The following is a 26,105-nucleotide window of genomic DNA, read 5'->3' on the forward strand; positions in this document are numbered from 1 at the left end:
ACACACACACACATATGTGTGGAATATGAAATCATACTCATTACTCTTTCGAGATACCCTTCGAGAAGCCTCCCTCATGCATGCATGCACGCACACACGTACGCACACACAAGCATTGAAATTAAAAACAGAAGTGGAGGAATTCTGCCAAAGGTTAAAAGTGCATGGTTCAAAGGCGAAGAGTGTATGGTGGAGTCCTTGAAATGGCTTCTAGGTTATGTGGTTGGTCTTTCAGCACTGATCTGCAAAACAATCAATGAGTCTGGCACTGCTTTTCAGGTGGATTCATGGAATACTCGAGTGTACTCTATTCCACTCATGTAGAGCATCTCAAGAGCATATTCACTTATATTCACTTCTGGCTGTGGGCTGACTCTGGACTGCAAAAAGGTTGCTATCTTCCTTCTCAAGCAGTTCCTTCTTAGAAGCAAAACCAAAACCCATTTTTTAATACCTAGTCTTCAGGCACTTTTTTTTTCAGAGTCATAAAACCCATGTGACCCCTTTTGTACACAGTTCACCCAGGCCAGGAGATTTCCAGTCTTTTTTTGACTGCTTAATTACCCTCTCCTGTAAAAGGATGCTTTTTCCAGAAATAGCAATCAGAGTCCTGCATTAACCCTTTAAGGGACAGTATGTTTTAGAAAACACAAATTCTTCCAGTGTCCTGTGTCCTTGAAGATAAACCATTTTCTGTGATTAAAGTCTTCATGACAGTTGTGTTTTAGAGCATGCAGTATGTTCTGATGACTACACTAGTCAAGAAATGTGCAATGGGCCAATTTTTCTTAAAAGTATATAACTGTTGTCACCTGGACATTTACTAGGCTATTACACCTATGATATATACATTTCTGTCAACAAGGAAATTGCTTTGGAAACTTCTCTTTTGAAGATGTTTGGTATTTGGCTCCAGAGGATATTTATCAGATTATGCCTGACATAATAAAATTGAAAACATGTGCAATAAAGTTAGTCACTTTACGCAGCAGGGCCCTACATCCATGACCTTTGTTTCTAGAAGAATTTTTGAGCAGGAGAATCCAGTGCAGGCAAATTGGACCTGGTGAATACAGGAAAACTTCCAGACTCCATCTCTTTAGTTTCTTATTTGTCAGTAAAGCCACACAGTTGTGATGTTAGTTACTTTCATGAAATGGCTGCCTGCAAGTTTGTGTTTATTACTCTACAACTGAAGGGCTTTGGTCAGCAGGCATTGAGTCACACCCATGGTTTGGGACTGGAGTTACGTGTAGGCCCACACCGGGTTAGGTGTGGCAGGTCTCTTTTCCTGAAGGCACTTGTGACCCAGTTATGAGCAGTCAACAGCTTCATTGTTTGACGTGACTGCCAGGATGGTGGAAGGTGAACAACAGCAACTTTTGTCTTTTTTCTGTGTTTCAGTGGGGGTTTTAGAAAAATCCACCAGATTTGTGATCCTACTTTTTTTTTCCCAAGGTGGCTTCTGGGCTGTCAGCTCCTGAGGGAGCTCCTCATTATGAACCTATCCTTGGGACACCTTCTTGGCCTTTTCTCCCCAGATTGCTATTCCACTGTGTTAAGTTTGCCCAGCTCTAATAGTGGATGCATTTTAGCCCTGATTTCAAGTTAATTGCTAGTAACAACCACCACTGCCCTTGTGCTGGCCAGATCTGCTCATTGCTTTGCTTTGCACCGTGGGTCATTTCCTCCAGCAAGTACGAGAAGCTCATGGATTTCCTTATTACTTATTATCAAGTCCACCTGATCAGCTGCATCTTCCACTTCTCTCCCTTCCTCTAGACCACAAGGCCAAGAGGTGAGGTACTCACTGCAGAACTTACAGCATCAGATCTGCTCTTGTATTTATATGGCTAGTCCAGTTCAGTTTCTGGTCAATGCTAACCCCCTGGATGCTGATAGTGGGGGATTCAGCCATATCAATGCCATTGAATGCCAAGGGGAGATGGTTTGATTCTCTCTTGATGGACATAAATCAGTGGGAGGTTGGGAAAGTGTGCCAGGAGCCAAATCAAACACTGGTGAAATCAGAAAGTTACTTCAGAGTAACATCACAATCAACAGGGAGAACAGAGAACCAGCAAGCAGGGCAAGTATACTGAAAAGCTGTTAAATTAATCTAAATTAATTACCTATAAGGCTTGATCAATTTGTTAGTATAAAAGCTAAAAACTAAAGCTGATTTGATTTATCATATAAATAATATCAGTGCTCAATTACTCATTCAGATCAAGGTGATAAAGTTGAAATTTAAATAAAACAGGATGGTAAAACTAAATAGTTCTGAATTTATAATGTAAACATTTTAGTTGAGTGAAGTTAAAAACATTTCAGCTAATTGCCCAATGAAACAAAGTGATGTCAACACATTGTTACAATGTCTGTAGAGAGCGTCTACCTATAAAAAGAAATTCAATCTTCCAGTTAATAGCTCAAAGAGTGACATAACAAGATTTCACATTTTAAGACATTTACTGTAACGAAAGACTAAAAGCATTACAATTAAACACTATCTTTGTAAGTAGCTTATACTTTAAACCACAGACCAGACCTTTTTCCCTTTTCCTTTCAGCACAACTGAAAAAAGATACTTCACATTTTTACTTTACACTGTCCATTACACTCAATTCTCCCAGAATCAATCCAAAATAGTTCTTGGCTCCTGAGGGTTTAATTCTGTTCTTTTCCTTTCTCAGCCTGGTAACTTCTAACTCCAGAACTGTTCTTCACAGTGAGAGGATTACTGGAGATCCTCCTACTAGCATAAGCTTGGTGATTCTTCCTGCTTCATTTCAGTTCCTTACAAATTTGGTCCTTTAAATCTGAATGTGAGCTTCCACCACATTACTGCACGGTGAGCCATAGAGATTTTTTTAAAAAAATTCATTCATGGAGTATGGGCATCACTGACTGGGCCAACATTTATTGCCCATCCCTAGTTGCCTTTGAGAAGGTGGTGGTGAGCTGCCTTCATGAACCACTGCAGTCCGTATGGTGTCGGTACACTCACAGTGCTGTTAGGAAGGGAGTTCCAGGATTTTGACCCAGCGACAGTGAAGGAACGGTGATATATTTCCGAGTCAGGATGGTGAGTGGCTTGGAGGGGAACTTCCAGGTGGTGGTGTTCCCATCTATCTGCCCTTGTCCCTCTAGGTGGTAGTGGTCATGGGTTTGGAAGGTGCTGTCTAAGGAGCCTTGATGAATTCCTGCACTGTATCTTGTATATGGTACACACTGCTGCTACTGTGCATCAGTGGTGGAGGGAGTAAATGTTTGTGGATGTGGTACCAATTAAACAGACTGCTTTGTCCTGGACAGTGTCAAGCTTCTTCTGTGTTGTAGGAGCAGCACTCATCCAAGCAAGTGGAGCGTATTCCATCATACTCCTGACTTGTGTCTTGTAGATGATGGACAGGCTCTGGGGAGTCAGGAGGTGAGTTACTCATCACACGATTCCTAGCCTCTGACCTGCTGGTGTAGCCACAGTATTTATATGGTTAAACTAATTCAGTGTCTGGTCAATGGTAACCCCCAGGATGTTGACAGTGGGGGATTCAGTGATGGTAATGCCATTGAATATCAAGGGGTGGTGGTTGGATTCTTTCTTGTTGGAGATAGTCATTGCCTGAATGTTACTTGCCACTTGTCAGCTGAAGCCTGGATACTGTCCAGGTCTTGCTGCATTTGGACATGGACTGCTTCAGTATCTGAGGAGTCGTGAACAATGCTGAACATTGTGCAATCATCAACGAACATCCCCACTTCTGACCTTATGATGAAAGGAAAGTCATTGATGAAGCAGCTAAAGATGGTTGGGCTTAGGACACTACCCTGAGGAACTCCTGCGATGATGTCCTGGAGCTGAGATGACTGACCTGCAACAACACAACCATCTTCCTTTGTGCACGGTATGACTTCAACCAGCGGAGAGTTTTCCCCCTGATTCCCATTGACTCCAGTTTTTCTACTTATATTTCACCCCTTCCTTGGATTCACTCAGTTCTGTTGAAGGGTCATGAGGACTTGAAACGTCAACTCTTTTCTTCTCTGCCGATGTTGCCAGACCTGCTGAGTTTTTCCAGGTAATTCTGTTTTTGTTCCAGTTTTTCTAGGGCTGCTTAATGCTACACTTGGTCAAATGCCGCCTTGATGTCAAGGGCAGTCACTCTCACCTCACCTCAGGACTTCAGCTCTTTTGTCCATGTTTGAACCATGGCTGTAACAAGGTCAGGAGCTGAGTGGCCTTGGCAGAACCCAAACTGTGCATCAGGGTGAGCAGGTTATTGCTAAGCAAATGCCTCTTGATAGCAATGTTGATGACCCCTTCCATTACTTTACTGATGATGGAGAGTAGACTGATGGGGCGGTAGTTGTCTAGGTTGGATTTGCCCTGCTTTTTGTGTGCAGGATATACCTGGGCAAGTTTCCACATAGCCAGGTAGATGCCAGTGTTGTAGCTGTACTTGAACAGCTTGGCCAAGGGCATGGCAGGTTCTAGAGCACAAATTTTCAGTACTATTGCCGGAATGTTGTCAGGGCCCCTAGCCTTTGCAGTATCCAGTGCCTTTAGCTGTTCCTTTATATCATGTGGAGTGAATCAAATTGGCTGAAGGTAGGCATGTGTGATGCTGGGAATCTCCAGAGGAGGCTAAGATAGATCACCCACTTGGCACTTCTGGCTGAAGATTGTTGCAAATGCTTCAGTCTTATCTTTTGTACTGCTGTTCTGGGCTCCTAGGTGCTAGCTTCTTTCCCTCTCCTGGATCCTGGCAGGCTAACTTGCCTGTGATATGCAGTGATATCTCAGGAAAGTCTGTAATCTGATATCACAATGGCTTCCTCTGTACCCTTCCCATCTTGAAGCCCATTACCATGGCAATGTGAATCACATTGGCCTTGTATCCAGATAGAGATGCCGATTAGTTTTCCTGGAGAGCCCAACTTTCTTTTATGGACAGTTTAAAGCACAATTATTTACAGCCCAACATTCTCAACACTTTTCTGGTACTTTGGAGACTCACAGTTGATCCTCCATTAATGCACAAGCTACTGCCCTTATCTCCAAGCGTAAACACCTTGCACCTTCTTCCTAGTAAAACAATCTGGATCCCCTTTTATCTCTAACAATCAAAATATCCAGATGTGCTGTCAGGTAAAGTTCAGAACAGGTCACATGGCCCCATTCATTTTACCTGAAATTAAAGACACAGCCCCAAAATATAACAACCTAGTAAAACTCATAATTGTAACAACAGGCAAAGAAGAGTTCATTGGTGAGTAATTTGTGTCATTATTTATTTAAGTATTAAATTTTATAGTCTAATAAATAGAGGCATGGCAGGGTAGTTCCTGTGTGTAGTGCGTTCCATGTGGAGACTCCAGGATGCTTCTCTTTTCCTGCATAATCATATGTGCAGAAAATGTCATCAGCTGCAGCAGCTTGAGCTCCAGGTTTTGGAGCTTGAGCAGCAGCTGGCATCACTGCAACATATCTACGTGATTAAGAGCTTCATGGACAGCATAGCGCATTTATCAATGTGGTTACACTGCAGCTTAAGGATATGCACGTAAAGGGGCAGTGGGCGAATGCCAGATAGTTAAGTAGAAACAAGCAGAGAGTGCAGCAGTTCCCTGAGCGCACCTCACTCTCCACCCAGTATTGAGTCCTGAATACTGATGAAAGTGATTGTTACCTGGAGAGTGCAGCCAGAGCCAAACTCATAGCAATATGGATGGCTCAGCTGTATAGGGGGCAGGAGGAAAAGCAATAATGCTGGGTGATTTGATAGTTATGGAAACAGAGAGGCTTTGATGTGGAAACAATTTGAATCCAGGATGATATACTGCCTCCCTGGTCCCAGGTCAAGAATGTCACCAATTGGCTGCAGTGCACTCTAAAGGGGGAGGTGAACAGCCCGAGGTTGTGCTCCACATCAGCACCAATGGTATCGGTAGAAAGAGGGATGTGGCCCTACAGGCAGAGTTTTAGGAAGCTAGAGAGAAAACTATCAAGTAGGATCTCAGAGGTAATAATCTCCAGATTACTCCTGGTACCACGCACAGTGGGCATAGAAATAGGAGGACAAAGCAGGCAAATGTGTAGCTGGAGAGTTGGTGTAAGAGGGAGGGCTTCAAATTTCTGGGACATTGGGATTAGTTCTGAACAAGACGGAGCCTGTGTAAGCCAGACAAGTTGTGCCCAAACAGAGCAGGGACCGATGTCTTTGCCTGAGGAATTTGCTAGTGCTATTGGAGAGGGTTTAAACTAACTTGGCAAAGGTGCTTTTTTATTCTTTAATGGGATGTGGGAATTGTTGGCTAGGCCAGTATTTATTGCCCATCTCTAATTGCCCTTGAGAAGGTGATGGTAAGCTGCCTTCTTGAACCGCTGCAGTCCATGTGGTGTAGGTACACCCACAGTGCTGTTAATGAGGGAATTCCAGGATTTTGACCCAGTGACAGTGAAGGAATGGCGATATTTTCCAGGTCAGGATGGAAAGTGGCTTTGAGGGGAATTTCCAGGTGGTGGTGTTCCCATGTGTTGCTGCCCTTGTCCTTCTAGATGGTAGCAGTTATGAGTTTGGAAGGACTAGGGTGTAATATTAGGAGGAAAACCAAGTTACATTGAGAATTTTGCGAGACAGACAGCACTAGAATAAGAAATAGTAAGGTATAAAGTGGGTTCAGGCTAAGAAGGAATGTAATAAGGTCTAAATTAGGATTACTGTGTGATATGTGAATGTGTAGATGGTGGCAAATAAGATTGTGAGCTACAGGCCACTTGGAAATATATAATTGTGGCAATAGTGGAAACCTGGCTCAAAGAATGGCAGGACTGAGTGGTAAATATTCTTAGATACAAGGGGCCAAGTTTTTGTGAAGCCAGGAAGACTCCTTGCAACTTCTGTGCAAGGTAATGCATTTTGGAAGGTATTATACAGGTAGGAATTATACAGTAAATGGTAGAAACCTTAAGTGCATCGACAGGCATAGGGATCTGGGTGCACAGGTCCGCAAGTCACCGAAAGTGGCAACGCAGGTGGTTAAGGTAGTCAGGAAGGCATATGGCTTGCTTGCCTTCATTGGCAGGGGAGTTGAGTATAAAAGCTGGGAACTCATGCTGCAGCTGTATAGAACCTTGGTTAGGCCACACTTGGAATATTGCGTGCAATTCTGGTCGCCACATTACCAGAAGCATATGGAGGTGTTGGAGAGGGTACAGAGGAGGTTTACCAGGATGCTGCCTGGTCTGGAGGTTATTAGGTATGAGGAGAGGTTGGAGAAACTCGGATTATTCTCACTAGAGTGACGGAGATTGAGGGGCGACTTGATAGAAGTTTACAAAATTATGAGTGGCAAGGACAGAGTAGATAGTCAGAAGCTTTTTCCCAGGGTGGAAAAGTCAATTACTAGGGGACATAGATTTAAAGTAAGAGGAGAAAACTTTAGAGGAGATGTGCGGGGCAAGTTTTTTACACAGAGGGTAGTGAGTATCTGGAATTCTCTGCCAGAGGAGATGATGGAAGCAGGTACGATGGTAATGTTTAAGAGGCAGCTTGACAAATAGATGAATAGGATGGGAATAGAGGGGTACGGATCCCGGAAAGGCAAAATGTTTAGTTGACGGGCAATATGATCGACGCAGGCTTGGAGGGCCGAAGGGCCGGTTTCTGTGCTATACTTTTCTTTGTTCTTTATTCAAAAATGGCAAGAGGACTCAGATTCCAAAGCCCTGCCACCCCCATTTCTGACATGCAAGCTTTGCTGGTAGGGGAAAGGGGGTGTAGCATGATTCACACAGGATGGAAACACAAGCTCCACAGGAACATTTGAACTTGGTGTTGAGGTCAAACATACCCCATTTTGGCTGTTGAAAGGGCTTTAACCCACAATATGAGAGTCACAAATTGATGGAATAGCCAAAAGTGCTCTTGAAGGGCAAATAAGATCTGTGTAATTTTCATAATGTAAAGTTATTTAAATGTCCTGCTCTTTACTCTTAACAAAAAGAACAGGCTGCAGCTGCTGGTGGGAGTTTAAAAAAAAACCCTCTGCTCATGACTTTGATTGGCAGGCATAGGTTAGGAAAAAAAGTAACATCTGTAGAGTTTCAGTACAGCTGTTGACATTTCCCCAAGGGCTATCATTATGCCATTATGAATGCTTGGCTGAGTTTCAAAATACACGATTCTCTCAGCAAGTGGTTCTGAGTTCACAGTTTTCTTGACAGTTTAATGAGGCTATTAAAGGATTATCTGTTTTGAGGTGGGGTCTAGATAGAAGTTTGTTTGTTTTCATAAGAGATTAACTACTTGAGGTTTGAGGCATGAGTTGGCATTGAGTTGGCTTGGAAGGTTTAAGTGGCCATAGGAGATGGGTGGTGTTTTAAGGGGGTGTGAGAGGGAGGTCTAGAGGGCCTAACTGGGGTGAAGTCCCAGTCAACCCTGTCCTTCTAACCAGCCCACCCAATACTTGTCCACTCCCATGGCTGCGTACACTCTGCTTCTTTGGTCAGCAGGCACTATTCTATCCTGCACCTGCCCCCCGCCCCACCCATCTGAGTGAAAATCATGCATCTAGGGGTATATTTCCCAAAATTTTCCTGACTTGAGCTACCCACCTCATAGCAAAAATCCTGTCCAAGAAGTTCAGGAAATATAAGGGAGGAATAAAGGAGGAGGGGTAGCAGTATTGATTGAGGAGAACATTACAGTGCTGGAGAGAGAGGATGCCTCAGAGAGATTAGGGACATAATCTATTTGCCATCTACCCAGCTATGTGGAATATTGCCCAGAGCTGGCCTGTCCACAAAAAGCAGGACAAATTCAACCTAGCCAATTAACACCCCATCAATCTACTCTCAATCATCAGTAATGTAATGGAAGGGGTTATCAGCAGTGCTATCAAGTGGCACTTGCTTAGCAATAGCCTGCTCACTGACACCCAGTTTGGGTTTCGCCAGGGCCACTCAACTTCTAACCTCATTACTGCCTTGGTCCAAACATGGACTAAAGAACTGAACTCCTGAGTGAGGTGAGAGTGACTGCCCTTGACATCAAGGTGGAATTTAACTGAGTGTGGCATCAAGGAGCCCTGGCAAAACTGGAGTCATTGTGAATCAGTGCAGCAACTATCCATTTGTTGGAGTCATACCTAGCACAGATGAAGATCATTGTGGCTGTTGGTTGGAGGTCAGTCACCTCAGCTCCAGGACATCACTGCAGGTAGTGTCCTCAGCCCAACCATCTTCAGCTGCTTCATCAATGACCTTCCTTCCATCATAAGGTCAGAAGTGGGGATGTTCGCTGATGATGGCACAATGTTCAGCACTATTCATGACTCCTCAGATGCTAAAGCAGTCCATGTCCAAATACAGCAGACCTGGACAACATCCAGGCTTGGGCTGACAAGTGGCAAGAAATATTCATGCCACACAAGTGTCAGGCAATGACCATCTCCAAGAAGAGATAATCTTACCATATAACCATCGTCCCTTGATATTCAATGGCATTGCCATCACTGAATCGCCCACTATCAACACTGGGGGTTACCATTGACCAGAAACTGAACTGGACTAGCCATATAAACACTGTGGCTACAAGAACAGGTCAGAGGCCAGGAATCACGTGATGAGTAACTCACCTCCTGACTCCTCAAAGCCAGCCCACTGCCTACAAGGCACAAGTCAGGAGTGTGATGGAATACTCCCCACTTGCCTGGATGAGTGCATCTTCCAAAATACTCAAGAATCTTGACACCATCCAAGACAAAGCTACCCACTTGATTGGCACCACATCCACAAACATTTACTCCCTCCATCACTGATGCACAGTGATAGCAGTGTGTACCATCTACAAGATGTACTGCAGGAATTCACCAACACTGCTTAAACAGCACCTTCCAAACCCATGACCACTGCCACCTAGAAGGACAAGGACAGCAGATAGATGGGAACACCACCACTTGAAAGTTCTCCTCCAAGTCACTAACCATCCTGACTTGACAATACATCACCATTCCTTCACTGTTGCTAGGTCAAAATCCTGGATCTCCCTTCCTAACAGCACTGTGGGTGTACCTGCACTACATGGACTGCAATGGTTCAAGAAGTCAGCTCATCACCACCTTCTTAAGGGCAACTAGGGCTGGCAATAAATGCTGCAAAGCCCACATCCTGTGATTGAATAAAAAAAAAGCTAAGAAACAGTATCATTACATTGCTCAGTGTATTCTATGGGAAATATGTAGAGGAACAAATTTACATGGAAATTACAGTGAGTTGCAAGAATTATAGAGTAGTTATAATGGGGGGCTTTAATTATCCCAATTAGGATGGAATAATAATAGTGATAAGGACAGAGCGGGTCATGAATTTCAAGAGAGTGTTCAGGAGAATTTTCTACATCAATACCTTTCCAGACTAACAAGGCAAGAGGCATTGTTGGGTTTGGTTCTGGGTAGTTCTACTGGATCAAGTGTCAGTAGGGGAACTTTTAGGGAACAGTGATCATAGTATCCTAAATTTTCAGTTATCTATGGAAAAAAAAAATCAAGGAGCAATACAGAGTAAGACTAATTAATTTGGAGAAAACTTCAGTGAGGTGAGAACGTGTCTGGCCCAGATAAATTGGGATCAAAGATTGGCAGACAAAGCTATAATGGAAGAAAGGGCTGCCTCTAAAAAGGAGATAGTTCAAGTGTAGTTAAGGTACATTTCCATGAGCATGAGAAATAGTGCAAACAAATCCAGAGCTCCCTGGATGATAAAAGAGATTGAGAGTAAAATGAAGCAGAAAAAAGTTTCATATGTCAGGTGGATAATCAAAGTAAGAACAAGACTTACTATAAATTGTTCAAAGGGGAAGTGAAAAAATAAATAGGAGAAGCAAGAAATGGGAATATAAATAGTAAAAGGGTGGTAAAAAGAGGAGTGGGGCACTAAAGTGGGACCTAAAAGAGGATTTACATCTGGAGGCAGGGTAAACAACTGAGGTACAAAAGAGTACATTTCACCTGTCTTCACCAAGAAAGAAGATGCTGCCCAAGTCTTAGTCAAAGAGGAGGTATTGAGTCACTTGATGGGCAAACAATTGATAGATATTAGAAAGCCTGACTGCGTAAAGTTGATAAGTCATCAGGACTGGATCAGGTATATCCAAGGATACTGAGGAAACTCAGGGTAGAAATTGTAGAGGCATTGGCCATAATCTTCCAGATATAGTGGTGGTGTCAGAGGTCTGGAGATTTGCAAATGTTACACCCTAGTCAGAAAAGGATATAAGGATAAATTCAGGCCAATCGGTTTAATCTCGGTGGCAGAGAAGCTCTTAGAAATAATAATTTGGGAAAATAAATAAGTCACTTGGGGCAAATATAGATCAATTAAGGAAAAGGAGCATGGATTTATTGAGGGCAAACTCTGTTTAACTAACTTGCTTGAGTTCTTTTGAGGTAAGAGAGTATGGATGGGGGTAATGTGGTTGTTGTTGTGTACATGGACTTCCAAAAGGCATTTGATAAAATGGACCTGTGAGCAAAATTAGAGCTCATGGACTAAAAGGGACAGTAGCAGCTTGGATAAACAATTGGCTGAGTGATAGAAAACAGAGAGTCATGCTGAATGATTGTTTTCCTGACTGAAGGAAGGTTTATAATGAAGTGCTTTGGAGATTGGTGTTCAGACCCTGTTTATCTTGATATATATTAATGACCTGGACTTGGGTGTATAGGGCACAATTTCAAAATTTGCATATGATGCAAAACTTGAAAGTGTTGTAAACTTTATGAAGGATAGTGCAGAACTTCAAAAGGACACAGACAGGTTGGTGAAATAAGTGGACACATGGCAGATGAGATTTAATACAGACAAGTGTGAAGTGATTAATTTCGGCAGGAAGAATGAGGAGAGGCGATAAAAAATAAAGGGTACACTTCTAAAAGGGGTCTGCTGTATTCAATTGTTTGGTGTTTGCTTATGTGTGTCTGCAAACTCCTTATTGTGTCCGTAATGTGGATGTGGTAGCAGAGTGAAACAGAAACTAAACTGAGGGAAGCAACTGGATGGATGAGAGGGCAAATATTTAAAAAGCAATGAGAATCAAAGTCTTGTTTAAATGTAGAAAATGGTGTGTCATCTCTGCATTTCTCTGTGGCCCAAAACAAACGTTTGCCTGAGCAGGCAGACCCATTGTGTAAATGTGCATAAATCATATAGGATATGGGATCCTGAGCTTTATAAATAGGGGCATAGAGTACAAATGCAAGGAAGTTATGTTTAGCCAATATAAAACAGTAGTTTGGCCTCAACTGGAGGTTGAGGATCTCGCACCACACTTTAGGAAGAATATGAAGATAGGGTGCAGAAAGGATTCATGGGAATGATTCCAAGGATGAGCAACTTCGGTTATGTGGACAGATTAGAGAAATTGAAACTGTTTCCCTTGGAGAGGAGATTTGATAGAGGTATTCAAAATTATGAGGGGTCTGTGCAGAGTAGATGGGGAAAAACTGGTCCCACTGGTGGAAGTATAAGAAACAGAGGACACTAATTTCAGCCAATTGACAAAAGAAGGAATGATGACATGAGAAAAAACATTTTTACCCAGTGAGTGGTTAAAATTGGGAAGGTACTGCCCGAGAATGTGGTGGAGGCAGGTTCACTCAAAGCATTCAAGAGGGAATTAGATTATTATCTGAGAGAAAATTTGCTGGGCTTCAGGGAAGAGGCCGAGGTGTGTTGCTCTTGCAGAAAGCTGGCATAGAAAGTATGAGCTGAATGGCCACCTTCTGGGCTAAAACCATTCTATGACCCTATAGGCGGTATTTAATAGAGATGATGGGAGTTTTGCCTTCTGGCTGGAGAGCTGTGGAGCCCGCTTTGCCTCCTTTTGGAAAGGCCTGCCAAAATAAAAGCCAATCAGGCACTTAACTAAGCATTGGCGGGCGTTTTCTGGGAATAAGGACCCCAGAGGGGGAGTCGCATTCCCTGAGAACTTCTGGCCAGTCAGCAGTTGGCAACTGTGCATGGATTGTAAGCGTTAGTGGTCGTGGTAGCTGCTGCTGGCATTCTTCACACAGCAGAGCCAGGTCTCTAGTTGCCTCAGACCCCCTTGCCACTGGACGAAGGCCTTGCTCCTTCAAGCCCATGTGTTAGCTGGTGAGAAATGGCCACCCCGCGTTAAAAGAACTCACACACAGGCATTTTCCACCCCCTTAAAATGAAGTTTGGGATCTGGAACATAAGGACCATCATGGACAACCCCAACAGCAACAGACTGGAGTGGCATGCTGCTGTCATTGCCTGGGAGCTCAGGCCATTGACCTTGCTGCCCTAAGTGAGACCCAGCTGGCAAGGGGAGGCCAGCTAAAGGGACAAAGTGGTGGTTACACCTTCTTCTGGAAAGGTAAAGCAGTAGAAGATCACTGCCATCACAGGCCTTCACCATTAAAAATGAACTAGATGGTGGTCTGAAAGAAACCCCTTGTGAGATAAACAGGGGCCTAACGAACCTTTGGCTCATTCTAGCCCAGGACCAATGAGCTACAGTCCTCAGCGCATACACCCAAACACTGGATGCTAGGGATGAGTCCAAAGAGGAATCTTACCTTGAACAATTCCTGGCCCGAGTCCCAGCAGGCAATAAGCTGATCCTCCTTGGCTACAAGTACAAGGCCTCATGGCAACAGCCTCACTCTAAGCACTGGCACCTGCTCGACAACGGCATTGTCCAAGTGAGAGACCGCAAGGACTTCCATTTCACCCGCGCCATGACAGGAGCTGACAACTGCTGGACGGACCACCGCCTAATTCGTTCTGTCATCAAAATCAATGTAGCCCCAAAGCAGCAACAGTAACAGAAACAATGCTGCAGGAAAATCAACATTGAGCCACTCAAGGACCCTGATAACACAGCCTTATTCAGCCAGTGCCTCACTATCAACCTGGCACCTCCCGGTGACCCAGAGACACAGACTGTTCACAAGTGCCTGGTCTGCCCTCAAGGCCTCCATCATCAGCACCTGAGATGAGACGCTTGGTCACTCGACCAGGAAACACCAAGACTGGTTCGATGACAATGGCCAGGAGATCCAAGAGCTGATAATCCGCAAGCACAAGGCATTTCTGAACCTGAAACAGAACCCAACTCGAGAGCAAGTAAGTCTCTCTACAGATGGCTGAAGGCTGAGTTCCAACAAAAAACCCAAGACCAAAAGAACAGATGGTGGGTGGAGAAAGCACAGGAGATCCTACAATTAGCCAACAGCCATGACGTGTGAAGATTCTTTAGTGCAGTCAAGACCACCTACGGCTCAAACACCCAAGGCCCCACTCCACTGCTGGCCAAGAACGGAGAGGTGCTCATCGAAGACAGAGAGGCAGTCAGCACTCGCTGGAAGGAGCACTTTGAAGATCTTCTTAATGGAGACTCTGTCTTCAACATGAGTGTCTTCAACTCCAGCCCACAGCATGGTACCTGTCACCATCTCAGCACAACCCCAACCGGGCACGAGGTAGAAAAGATCATCCAACAGCTAAACAGCAACAAGACATCAGGAGTAGATGGAATCCCTGCTGAAGCACTACTGCATAGCAGAGAAGCACTATTGGTGCATATACAGGGCCTCATCTCCCTTATCTGGAAGGAGGACAGTGTGCCAGGAGAGCTCAGAGATGCTGTAGTTGTGACCATTTTCAAGAAAGGTGACAAGTCCGACTGCGGTAACTATAGAGGAATCTCCCTGCTGGCGGCCACAGGGAAGGTTATCACAAGACTCCCCCTCAATCACCTTCTCCCTGTGACTGAAGAGTTCCCCCAGAGTCACAATGTGGATTCCGCCACTAAGGGGCACAGCAGACGTAACCTTCCCCCGCGTGGCAACTGCAAGAGAAATGCAGGGAACAGCACCAACCTTTGTGTTTGTCCTTCATTGACCTTACAGAAACCTTTGACACTATCAACCGCGAAGGATTATGGAGCATCTTCCTCTGTTTTGGCTGCCCTCAAAAGTTTGTCACCAAACTCTGTCTGCTCCACAATGATATGCAAGCTGTGATCCTGACCAACAGATCCGCCAAAGACCCAATCCACATTTGGACAGCGGTCAAGCACAGCTGTGTCATCGCACCGGCACTCTTCTCGACCTTCCTTGTGCTAATGCTCCATTTCATCCTCAGCAAGCTCCCCGCTGGATTGCAGCTAAACTACAGACCAAGCAGGAGCCTATTCAACCTCCGCCGCCTGCAGGCCAGATCTAAGATCATCCTATCCTCTATCATTGAGCTACGATATGAAGATGATGCTTGCGTCTGCGCATACTCGGAGGTCGAGTTCCAAGCCATTCGTCAACACCTTCACCGAGGTGTACGAGAATATGGGCCTTACACTAAACATCTGTGAGACAAAGGTCCTCTACCAACCTGCCCTCTCCACACCGCACTGCCCCCGCTTATCAAAATCCATGACATGGCCTTGCGCAACGTGGTCCATTTTCAATACCTTGGGAGCCTACTGTCAACAAGGACAGACATTGATAACAAGGTCTAACACCACCTTTGGTGTGCCAACACAGCCTTCAGTTGCCTGAGGGAGACTGTGTTTGAAGACCAGGGCCTCAAACCCAGCAGTAAGCTCATGGTCTACAGAGCAGTAGTGATACCCGCCCTCGTATGTGTCTCAAAGATGTGGACTATGTAGAGCAGGCACCTCAAAACTCTGTAGAAGCACCACTGCCTCTGCAAAATCCTACAAATGCATTGGCAGGATAGGCACACCAATATCAATGTTCTCGCTCAGGCCAATATCCCCAGCATCAAAGTACTGACCACGCTCAATTGCGCCTGACACGAGAGTCCCGAAACAAGTGCTCTACCCAGAGCTTCAACATGGCAAGTAAGCCCCAGGAGGGCAGAGGAAACATTTCAAGGACAACCTCAAAGGCTCCTTGAGAAAAATGCAACACCACTGCTGACATTTGGGAATCCCTGGTCCAAGGCTGCCCGAAATGGAAGGAAAACATCTGGGTAGGAACTGAACACCTCGAGTCTCGTCGCCAAGGGCTAGCAGAAGCTAAGCGTCGACAGCAAAAGGAACGCCTGGCAACCCGGGCACCCCACTCACCTGTTCCCCCCACCACCATCTGCCCCACCTGTGACAGAAACTGGACTCTTTAGTCACCTGAGAACTCATTTCTAGTGTGAAAGCAAGTCATCCTCAACCCCAAGGGACTGCCTAAGAAGAATAATTTGTTGTTGGCAATGCAACTACCCAAGCCCAGGATCACCAAGGGACCCAGGCCTCAGGTAAGTTGTGGCAGGGGTGACTAGCTAGGGGGGGGTCACGAAGGGGAGGCGGCTTGACAGCGTGGGGTGTGGGGGGAATGGCATTCAGCACCCATACTCCTTCCCTTCCCCAATGCTGGGTCCCATCTCAGGATGGTAAATTAAGCCTAGCATTTGATGCATTGATCTGGATTTTGAGCTAGGAATAATGATGACACTATCAATGTTGACCATTGTTATGGAATAAATTGGACGAAGATTCTCAGCATTAAAATACATGGAGGCTGTGAAGTTGGAGTCTTACTCACTAATTACCCACTAAACATAGTGTAAAAAGTTAGGATTTTTCCATTCAAGTGCAAATGAATTTTTGAAGTCATGACAAGTGATAATTACTGCCAAATAGCCTCCCTGATTCTGAAAACTAACTTTTATTTTAAGTGTGGACTCTCATTCCATCAAATTTTAATTATTATTTGGGACTTAAGAAAAGGAAATAAAGCTTTTTTTTTACCTTTTCTCTTTATCCCTGTTTTTTCTCCCTCTCTTAATCTTATTTAACTTTCCCTCTCTTTACTTCACTTTCTGTCCATGCTTCTAATTTACATTTCCTAGTTTAGACTCCATGTGACTCACTAATGATTATTCAATCTGATTGGTTGAGGAAACACCCTGTTACCCATCTTGTGCACACTGGTTTAAGATTCCTGCTGCATGGAAATGGGTCTCTAATTATTGAAAGTTACCATACAAAAGCCCAGAAAAGGTCTGTGAGTAGCTGTAAGCATAATAGATCGTGAGTGTTGTTCATTCACCATTGACCACAAATTTAGGGCCAATATCATTCATTACATCAGTGAGAATGATTCTAAATCTGAGAAAGCACAATCTACGTCTGTTGACAGATCCCACGCATTGGTTACCTTGGCAATGATGAAATGCCAAAAAGGAACCAAATTGTGATGCACAGGGAACTGAATCTGTAGCCTTGGCAACTGGACTAGCTGGTACAACAGCGGGTAAAATATTTAAATTAGAGTGAGAAAAGATTTTTTTTTAACTGACCACTTTGAATTAATGCTAAAAAGCTGACTATAGATGACTTTGTGCCTCCTTTTCTTTGGTCTTCCTCTTTAAACCTGGCAGCAGCAAAGTAAATTGTAGGCATTGAGCTGATAGAAAACTTGGTCCCATTACTCCTGCTTCTAAAGGTTGCACCAGCTCTTGGGTTTATTCCTCATGAACATTCCCTCAATCCCTACAGAGTGGCGAGTGGTTTCTTCTCAATTATTATTTATAACTTGATAACTGGTTCAGATTAGGAGCATCACTTTAGACTTTTAAATGACATAAAAATAACAAAAATTGAAAAGAATGACATTTTTATTAGCAATGTGTGTTGGTTTGTGTATTCTTACCATTGAGTCAGATGCTCATGAGTTCATATGCTCCTCCAGAATTTGGGCGCACAACCCAGGCTGACACTACACTGCAGTATGGGGAGACAGCTGCATTCTGGAGATGCTGACTTTCAGCTGAGATGTTAAACTGAGATCCTGTCTGCTTGTTTGGGTGAAAGTTAAAAATCCCACATTAAAACAAGAGCAGGAAGGATACCCAAGTTATCATGACCAACATTCATTCACCAGCCAACATTATCAAAACCAGATTATCTCTTCATCTTGCCTTGTGGCTGTTTACAGAATCTTGCTCTGTGCAAAATTGGCTTCTGTGTTTACTTACACTACAGTAGTGACTACACTTGATAAAGTGCCATATATTAGTAGAGCTGTTAGAGAAATGAAAGACCATAGTGGTAACATGGACATAAAATTGGCTAAGGGACAGAAAATAAAGTGTAGTGCTGACTGGTTGTTTTTTTTAACTGGAGGAAGGTATGAAGTGGTGATCCCAGGGGTCAGAATTAGGACTTTTCTGACACTTTATCCAGGTCCTTGGGGCTAAACTTCTGGCATTGACCTCTGTGGCTCTCAGCTCCCACTCCTTACACAGTGTCTGTCTGGTCGGCCATGGGCTCCCTGTAGATCAATGATCTCCCTCCTGCTTTCTTTAATTTTATAACATGTATGGTAGTGGCAGCCAATTTCATACAATATGGTGCCGAATCCGTCTGTGTTAATCAATAATAATAAGCAAGGTTTTCTGAATGTATTTGGAATATAGTAACGTTGACTAAATATGTCTTTAAAATCCCCATGGTAAGCTCTCCTGATGGCTTTGTGGGTATGTACAATTCCTGCGATCAGAAATTTTCCCCAAAGGATACCCAGCCTGTGCTGATTTCGATTTGATGGCAGTAGATGTGTTGTTATAATCAAACTCACTGCCCTAGAGAGGTAAAAACAAAAATGACTGTTCACTGACCTGTGTGAAGAAACACTTGCAGAACACATAAGGACAGGTACTTGCTTAACTGGGATTTCTCATAACAGGGTGACCTGTAGACTCGGCATGATGAACAACCACTTCAATTAAACGCTCAAAGGCGGGCCTCATACATGAGTCAGAGATCAGGAATAAGCACACACTGGAGGATTTGAAGGCAATATATATGTATTAAGAGGTGTATACATGACCGCCAGAGGCAGTGGAAATAAAATGCCAGAACTGGAGGCTGTGCGGCAATGCGCAACTGAAACCAATTGGGAATATCAAAAATGTGGCTAAATAATGAGAATGGAATGTGATGTATATAGTATTTGGGCAAGATATGGGGGAATTTTAACCTTTCCCACTCAACCACAACAGCTTGCATTTATAAAGTGCCTTTAACCGAAGACATGTTCCAAGTTGCTTCACATGAGGACTATCAGGCAAAAAATTGATGGGAGTGGAAGAAGAAGGCAGTTAAAATTGAATGGTTCCATTTCCAGCTGCATTCTCAAAGATAGCTACTTCTCAGGTTGTTTATCGTGGCAGCTGATGGGATGCTTGGTGGGAGCCTAATTAATAAATGAAAATTGGGGCTCAGTGGTGCACATAGGACTCTGATAGTAATTTAGCTTGCTCCTGTTAGGATACCAGTGAAGCACACTAAGGCCAGTATAAAGAAGACTTTGTTAATAGGGCTAGAAGGGGCTGCAGTGCTTCTGCAGGAGCTACGAGGAAAGTCTGGGCCTAATCTGCTCTGGACACCATCCCCTGTTTCCCTGCAACACTCCAGACATGAGACCTTCACAACATCTCCAGTCCTGCACTAACATTATTGCCAGCAGACTTTAATGGTGTCTCGGAGCCATCGACATCTTCTCTCACTAGCCAGCAATCGCTTTCTGTTGAGTAGAATGGTGAAAATATCAATGTTAACACTAGAGCATACAGGGCTACAACCAAGTGCTGAAAAATGGGATTGGATGAGAAAGGTGCTTGATGGCTGGCATGGACGCGATGGGCCGAAGGGCCTGTTTCTGTGCTGTATGACTGTATGACTGTAAATTGCCAGGCCACCATAAACAATGGGATAAATTGTCCAATGACAAAATAGGAATCATGCATGAGAACAAGAAAGTTTTTATCCTATGAGGCGATGTTAGCATCAAGAAAACAAGAGGCAGTGTTCATCTTGACCAGCTTTTGCAAGTGTTTGGACATGCAGGAAATGGAAGATCCTGTTCCCCCGGGCTGGGGGTGGGGCGGCAGCAACTGTGTTCTGATAAGCTTTAGCATGATCTGGGAACCCGATATGCCTAGAAGGAATGGCATTATTGGTTAAGGGGAACATTGCAGTGCTGGAGAAAGTGGATGTCCCAGAGGGGTCAAGGACAGAATCCCTTTGACTAGAACTAAGTAATAAAAAAGATGTTTAAACTTTTTGTTCGATACCGTTGATAGGCCACCAACTTGTGAGAAAGATGTAGAGGAAAAAATTTGCGAGGAAATTACAGAGAAGTGCAAGAATTATAGAGTGATTATATTGGGAGGCTTTAATTATCTGAATTTAGACTGGGATAGTAGTAGTATAAAAAGCAAGAATTCCCAGAGCATGTTCAGTAGAGTTTTCTACAGCGGTATGTTTCCAGTCCAATGAGAAATGAGGCATTACTGCTCTTGGTTCTTAGGAATGAGGTGGGCCAAGGGGCTCAAGTGTCAGTAGGAGAACATTTAAGCAACAGTGATCATTGTATGATAAGGTTTAGGTTGGTATAGAAAAGGACAAAGATAAATCCAAAGTAAGAATAATTAACTGCGGAAAGCCAACTTCAATGCGAATTAGAATGGACTTAGCTCAGATAAACTGGAATTGAAGATTGGCAGCCAAACTGTAACTGAACAATAGGCTGCCTTCAAAGAAGAGATAGTTCAAGTATAGACAAGATATATTCTCTCGAAGGGAAAAGGTAGGGTAAACCAATCCAAAGCTCCTTGGATGATGTAAGAGATGGAAATCAAGGTAAAGAAGAACAACAAGTGTGCTTATGATAGATGTCAGGTGGACAATGTAACTGAGAACTAGGCTGAACATGGAAGGTTCAGAGTGGAATTGAAAAGCAAGTAAGGGAATCAAAGAAGGAGTATGAAAAGAGACTGGCAGCTTACATAAAAAGAAACCCAAAAGCCTTCTACAGGCATGCAAATAGTAAAAGGGTGGTGATAAGAGGAGTGGGGCTGATTAGTAATCAAAGAAGTGATTGATGCATGGAGGCAAGGGACATGGCTGAGGTATTAAATGAATGCTTTGCATTTGTCTTTACCAAGGTAGAGGATGCTTTGCAGGTCCTGGTGAAAGAGGCAGCAGTTCAGACACTTGAAGGATATACAATTGATAAGGTGGAGGTATTGGATAGGTTGCCTATATTTAAAGTTGATGAGGCACCAGGACCAGATGAGAATCATCCAAGGATACTGAAGAAAGTGAGGGTGGAAATTGCAGAGGCACTGGCACTGATTATCTCCCAATCTTTCTTAGACTCAGGGATGGTGCCAGAGGACTGGAGAACTGCAAATGTTACGCCCTTGTTTAAAAAAGGGTGTAAGGACAGGCCCAGCATCTACAGGCCAGTCAGCTAAACCTTGGTGATGGGGAAGTTTTTAGAACCAAAAATTTGTGAAAAATTAATAGTCACTTGGGCAAATGCAGATTAATTAAGGAAATGCAGCATGGATTTGTTAAGAACAAAACATGTTTAACTAACTTGTTGGGGTTTTTTGATGAGGTAATAGAGATGATTGCTGAGGATGATGTTGTGGTGTACATGGACTTCCTTTTATGGTACAGCTGATGGTAAATATTGAGTTGTGCAAATTCCAAAGGGAAACTTGAAACAACTGCCACAAGCTTGTTTTGCAATTTGTATAAACTTTGACTTGCATGCCTTGAATTCAAGTCTTATAGGATTTTACAAAGCTAGATTAAGCATTTATTAATAAGAAAAATGATTTTAAACAAAAACATAGATCTACACATTACTACTATGATAACTTCTAAGTCCCCTATGTAATCTGACTCCCAGTTACACCTTTGTTAAGGCAATAGTAAGACACAGAGATTTTAAAAGACCTAGGCAAGGTGGCACACAATACGCTGAACCAGTCAAACTCAAAGTGTGTTTTCTTAACTTCAGTTCTTTGAAAACAGCAGCTTAAGCATAGATGCTGAAGGCTTTTCACACTTGGTAGATCTTAAAAATTCCTACCCTTACACACAGCCTTTGCTCCTTTATATATATTTTCCCCTTCGAATGCAAATTCCCATTGTTCCACTATGTCTTTGGACTTTATCTTTCTGATAATAAAAATCTCTTGTAGCACTGAGTTTTGCCAGTAATCTTTGGGAAAAATAAACATACTATTACTAAACTTCACCTGGCTAGGTGACACATTTCACCCCTCCTTTGAAAACAATCTATAATCTGGTTTATTAAAAAATGCAAATGTCCTTTTACACTTTACACTCTAAACTTCCCCCATGCTTATCATGTTTACATCAAAGCCTTCAAACCAGCTGCCTTTAATCCAATTAAGCCTCTCTCTCTCTCTCACACACACACACCATTACAATAGCATTACAAGAATTATTATAGCTTCCTGACACTTCCAAAGATATTTGATTTTTTAAAATTCATTTGTGGGACATAGGCATTGTTGTCTAGGCCAGTGTTTATTGCACATGACAAGCTGCATGGTTTACTGGGCCACTTCACAGGGCATTTTAAGAGTCAACCACATTTCTGTGGATCTAGAACCACATGTAAGCCAGACCACATAAGGACAGCAGATTTCCTTTCTAGATTTGAATCCAGGTCCCCAGAGCATTACCCTGTGTCTTTGGATCATTATTCCTGTGACAATGCCATTATGCCACTGGCTACCCACATGTCAGGTTTGTGATCAAAATTAGAGCTCATGGAATTAAAGGGACCGTAGCAACATGGATACAAAATTGGCTGTTGACAGGAAATGAAGAGTGGTGATTAATGGTTGTTTTTCAGACTGGAGGAAGGTTTGTAGTGGAGTTCTTCTGGGATTGTTGTTAGGACACCTGCTCCTTCTGATATATATTAATGACCTACACCTTGGCGTACAGGGAACAATTTCAAAATATACAGGTGATACAGAACTTGGAAATATTGTGAACCATGGGGAGGATAGTGTCAAACTTCAAAAGGACATATACAGTAAAAAAAAAGGTGGTGGAATGGGCAGACACATGGCAGATGAAGTTCAATGCAGAGAAGTGTGCAATGATTCATTTTGTTAGAAAGAATGCAGAGACAATATAAAATAAAGGGTACAATTCTAAAGGGGATGCAGGAGCAGAGGGACCTGGTGAACATGTTCATAAACCATTGAAAGTGGCAGGACAGGTTGAGGTGCGAGGTTAACAAAGCATATGGCATCCTGGACTTTATAAATAGAGGCTTAGAGTACAAAAGCAAGGAGGTTATATTAATCTGGTATGAAACACTGACTCAGTCTCAACTAGAGTACTGGAGTTCTGGGCATAACACTTTAGGAAGGATGCAAAGGCATTAGAGATGGTGTAGGAAAGATTCATAAGAATGGTTCTGGGGTGAGGAATTTTAGTTTTGTAGAAAGATTGGAGAAGTTAGGGCTGTTCTTTTCGGAGAAGAGAAGGTTCAGAAGAGATTTGATAGAAGTGTTGAAAATCATGAGGGGACTGGACAGAGTAGATAGGGTGAAACTGTTCCTATTGGTGGAAGGATGGAGAACCAGAGGGCACAGATTTAAGGTGATTGTTAAAGGAGGTAATGGAGACATAAGGAGAAACTTTCCTCGTGCATCGAGTCGTTAAGATTTGGAATGCACCATCTGAGACTGTGGAGGAGGGAAGTTCAATGGAGGCTTTCAAAATGTAATTGAATCATTATCTGAAGAGAAGTTTGCAGGGCTATGGAGAAAAGGGAGGAGAATGACATTTGGTGAATTGCTCCTTCAGAGGGCTAGCATGGACATGATGGGCTAAATGACTTCCTGTGCTGTAATCATTTTATGGTTCTCTGGTAAGATAAGGAGCCTGGTATATAATTCAAAACAGCTACGCTCAATGAAATGAGAGGATACTGAAAGCAAGTAAATTGGAGGGGGTTATTCAATAATGCTTCAGTAGAGGACAAGTGGAATACTTTTAAAGATATAAAGTTAGAGTTACAGGATAAGTGTGTGAAGAGATCACCTCAAACTAAACAGACAAGATCTAAAATGGATTAACAAATACATAAGCAGAATAGTCTCTACAAATCTTGCGAAGAAAAGACTGAGGTTCACTGGTTGAATATAAGCAAGTGCAGAAACACATTAAAAGGGTGATGAGGAGCCTCAGTGTGATCTAAGTAAGAACGTATCGGGAGATGCTAAACATTGTCGTAAAAAACATCAATAGTGTAGTAGAGCAGGAAGGGATGAGGTGGAAATCATAAAGGATGCAAACAGATGCCTAAACCAACGGTGAGCACCTGATAGTCAATGCTGAGTGATTACTTCTCCCAAGTATTGACAAGGGAAGCTGTGAACAACATGGCTACTCCAAGCAAGGTCAACCAAGGTAAATTAATGTCTTTACAGAAATGAAATATAGTCCCAGTTAGGTTAACTAGTCTCAAAAGAGTGGGAGAGAGGAAGACTTGGAGACAGGCAGCACACAGAAGAGCTAGTTAGTTCTGAGTGACTCATGAACTAGGACACCCACTTCCCAACCTCTCACAATTTAAGCTATACATTGCATTTCTGTTTTTCCTACCAAAGTGGATAACCTCACATTTTCCACACTATATTCCATCTGCCATGTTCTTTCCCACTGCCTTAGCCTGTCCGAATCCCCTTGAAGCCTCTTTGCATCCTCCTCACAACTTATGTTAGCACCTAGCTTGGTGTCATGTGCAAACTTGGAAATATTACATTTGATCCTAAATCATTGATATAGATTGTGGATAGCTGGAGCCCAAGCACTGATCCTTGTGGTATGCAGCAAATCACAGCCTGCCAACCTGAAAATGACCTACTTAGTCCTACTCTCTGTTTTCTGTCCCTTAACCAGTTCTCAATCCACGCCAGTATATTACCCCCAAACCCATGCGCTCTAATTTTGCCTACTAACCTCATGTAAGGGACTTTATCCAGATACACCACATCCACTGGTTCCCCCTTATCTATTCTGCTAGTTACATCCTCAAAAAACTCCTACATGTTTGTCTAACATGATTTCCCTTTCATAAATCCATCTTGACTCTGCCTAATCCCACCATTATTTTGTAAACGTCCAGTTATCACAAGCTTTATTATAGATTCTAGCATTTTCCCTACTACCTGAGGTCAGGCTGACAGGTCTGTAGTTCCCCATTTTCTCTCTCCCTCCTTTTTTAAATAGTGGGGTTACATCTGCTACCTTCCAATCAGCAGGAACCATTCCAAAATCTATAGTATCTTGAAAGATGACCACCAATGCACTCACTATCTCTACAGCCACCTCTTTCAACACTCTGGGATGTAGATCAGATCCAGGAGATTTATCTACTTTAAGTCCCATTCATTTCTCCAGTAGTACATTTTACTCATGCTAATTTCTTTCAGTTCCTCATTCTCACCAGTCACTTGGTTCTCAAATATTCCTGGGAGGTTTTTTATATCTTTCTCAACGAATACAGATACAAAGCATTTGTTTAGTTTCTCCATCATTTCCTTATCCCCCAGTATAAATTCTCCTGTCTCTGCCTGTCGTGGCCCCATATTTGTCTTTGCTAATCTTTTCTTATTTCCCTACAGAAACTTTTGCAGTCCATTTTTATGATTCTCTCTAGGTTACTTTAATAATTTATTTCCCTTTCTTTATCAGTTCCTTGGTCCTCCTTTGCTAAATTTTTAAATGCTCCCAATCTGCAGGCTTCCTACTTTTTTTGGCAACTTCATAAGCCTCTTCCTTTGAACTAGTACAATCCTTTAACTTCCCCTGTTAGCCATCACCTTTCCTGTTGGGTTTTTGTCCCTCAAAGGAATACAAATCTGTTGTAAACCATGTATTAATTCTTTAAATACTAGTCATTGTCTGTCTACCGTCACACCTTTTAATATAGTTTTCCAATCAACCACAGCCAATTTAGCCTCACACTTCTGTATTTTCCATTTCAGATTGAACTATATCACTTCCAAACTCAATGTAAAATTCTAACATATTAGTGCCCTCTTCCCTAGAGGCTCCTTTAGAATGAGATTATTAATTAGCCCTTTCTCACTGCATGATACTAAATCTAAAATAGCCCATTCTCTAGTTGGTTCCTCACATAGTGACCAGAAAACCATCTTATATACATTCCAGGAATTCACCCTCCGCAGCAATTGTGCTAATTAGGTT

At 43.0% G+C, this 26,105-nt stretch overlaps 1 protein-coding gene across 1 annotated transcript in view; it reads left to right on the plus strand.

Annotated features, from left to right (window-relative positions):
* Positions 1 to 26,105, plus strand: part of epha8 (eph receptor A8) — a 564,125-nt gene that overhangs the window by 168,713 nt on the left and 369,307 nt on the right. The gene's annotated exons all lie outside the window — the stretch shown is intronic.

Source organism: Carcharodon carcharias, chromosome 15 (assembly GCF_017639515.1).
Source record: "Carcharodon carcharias isolate sCarCar2 chromosome 15, sCarCar2.pri, whole genome shotgun sequence".
Lineage (NCBI taxonomy): Eukaryota > Metazoa > Chordata > Chondrichthyes > Lamniformes > Lamnidae > Carcharodon > Carcharodon carcharias.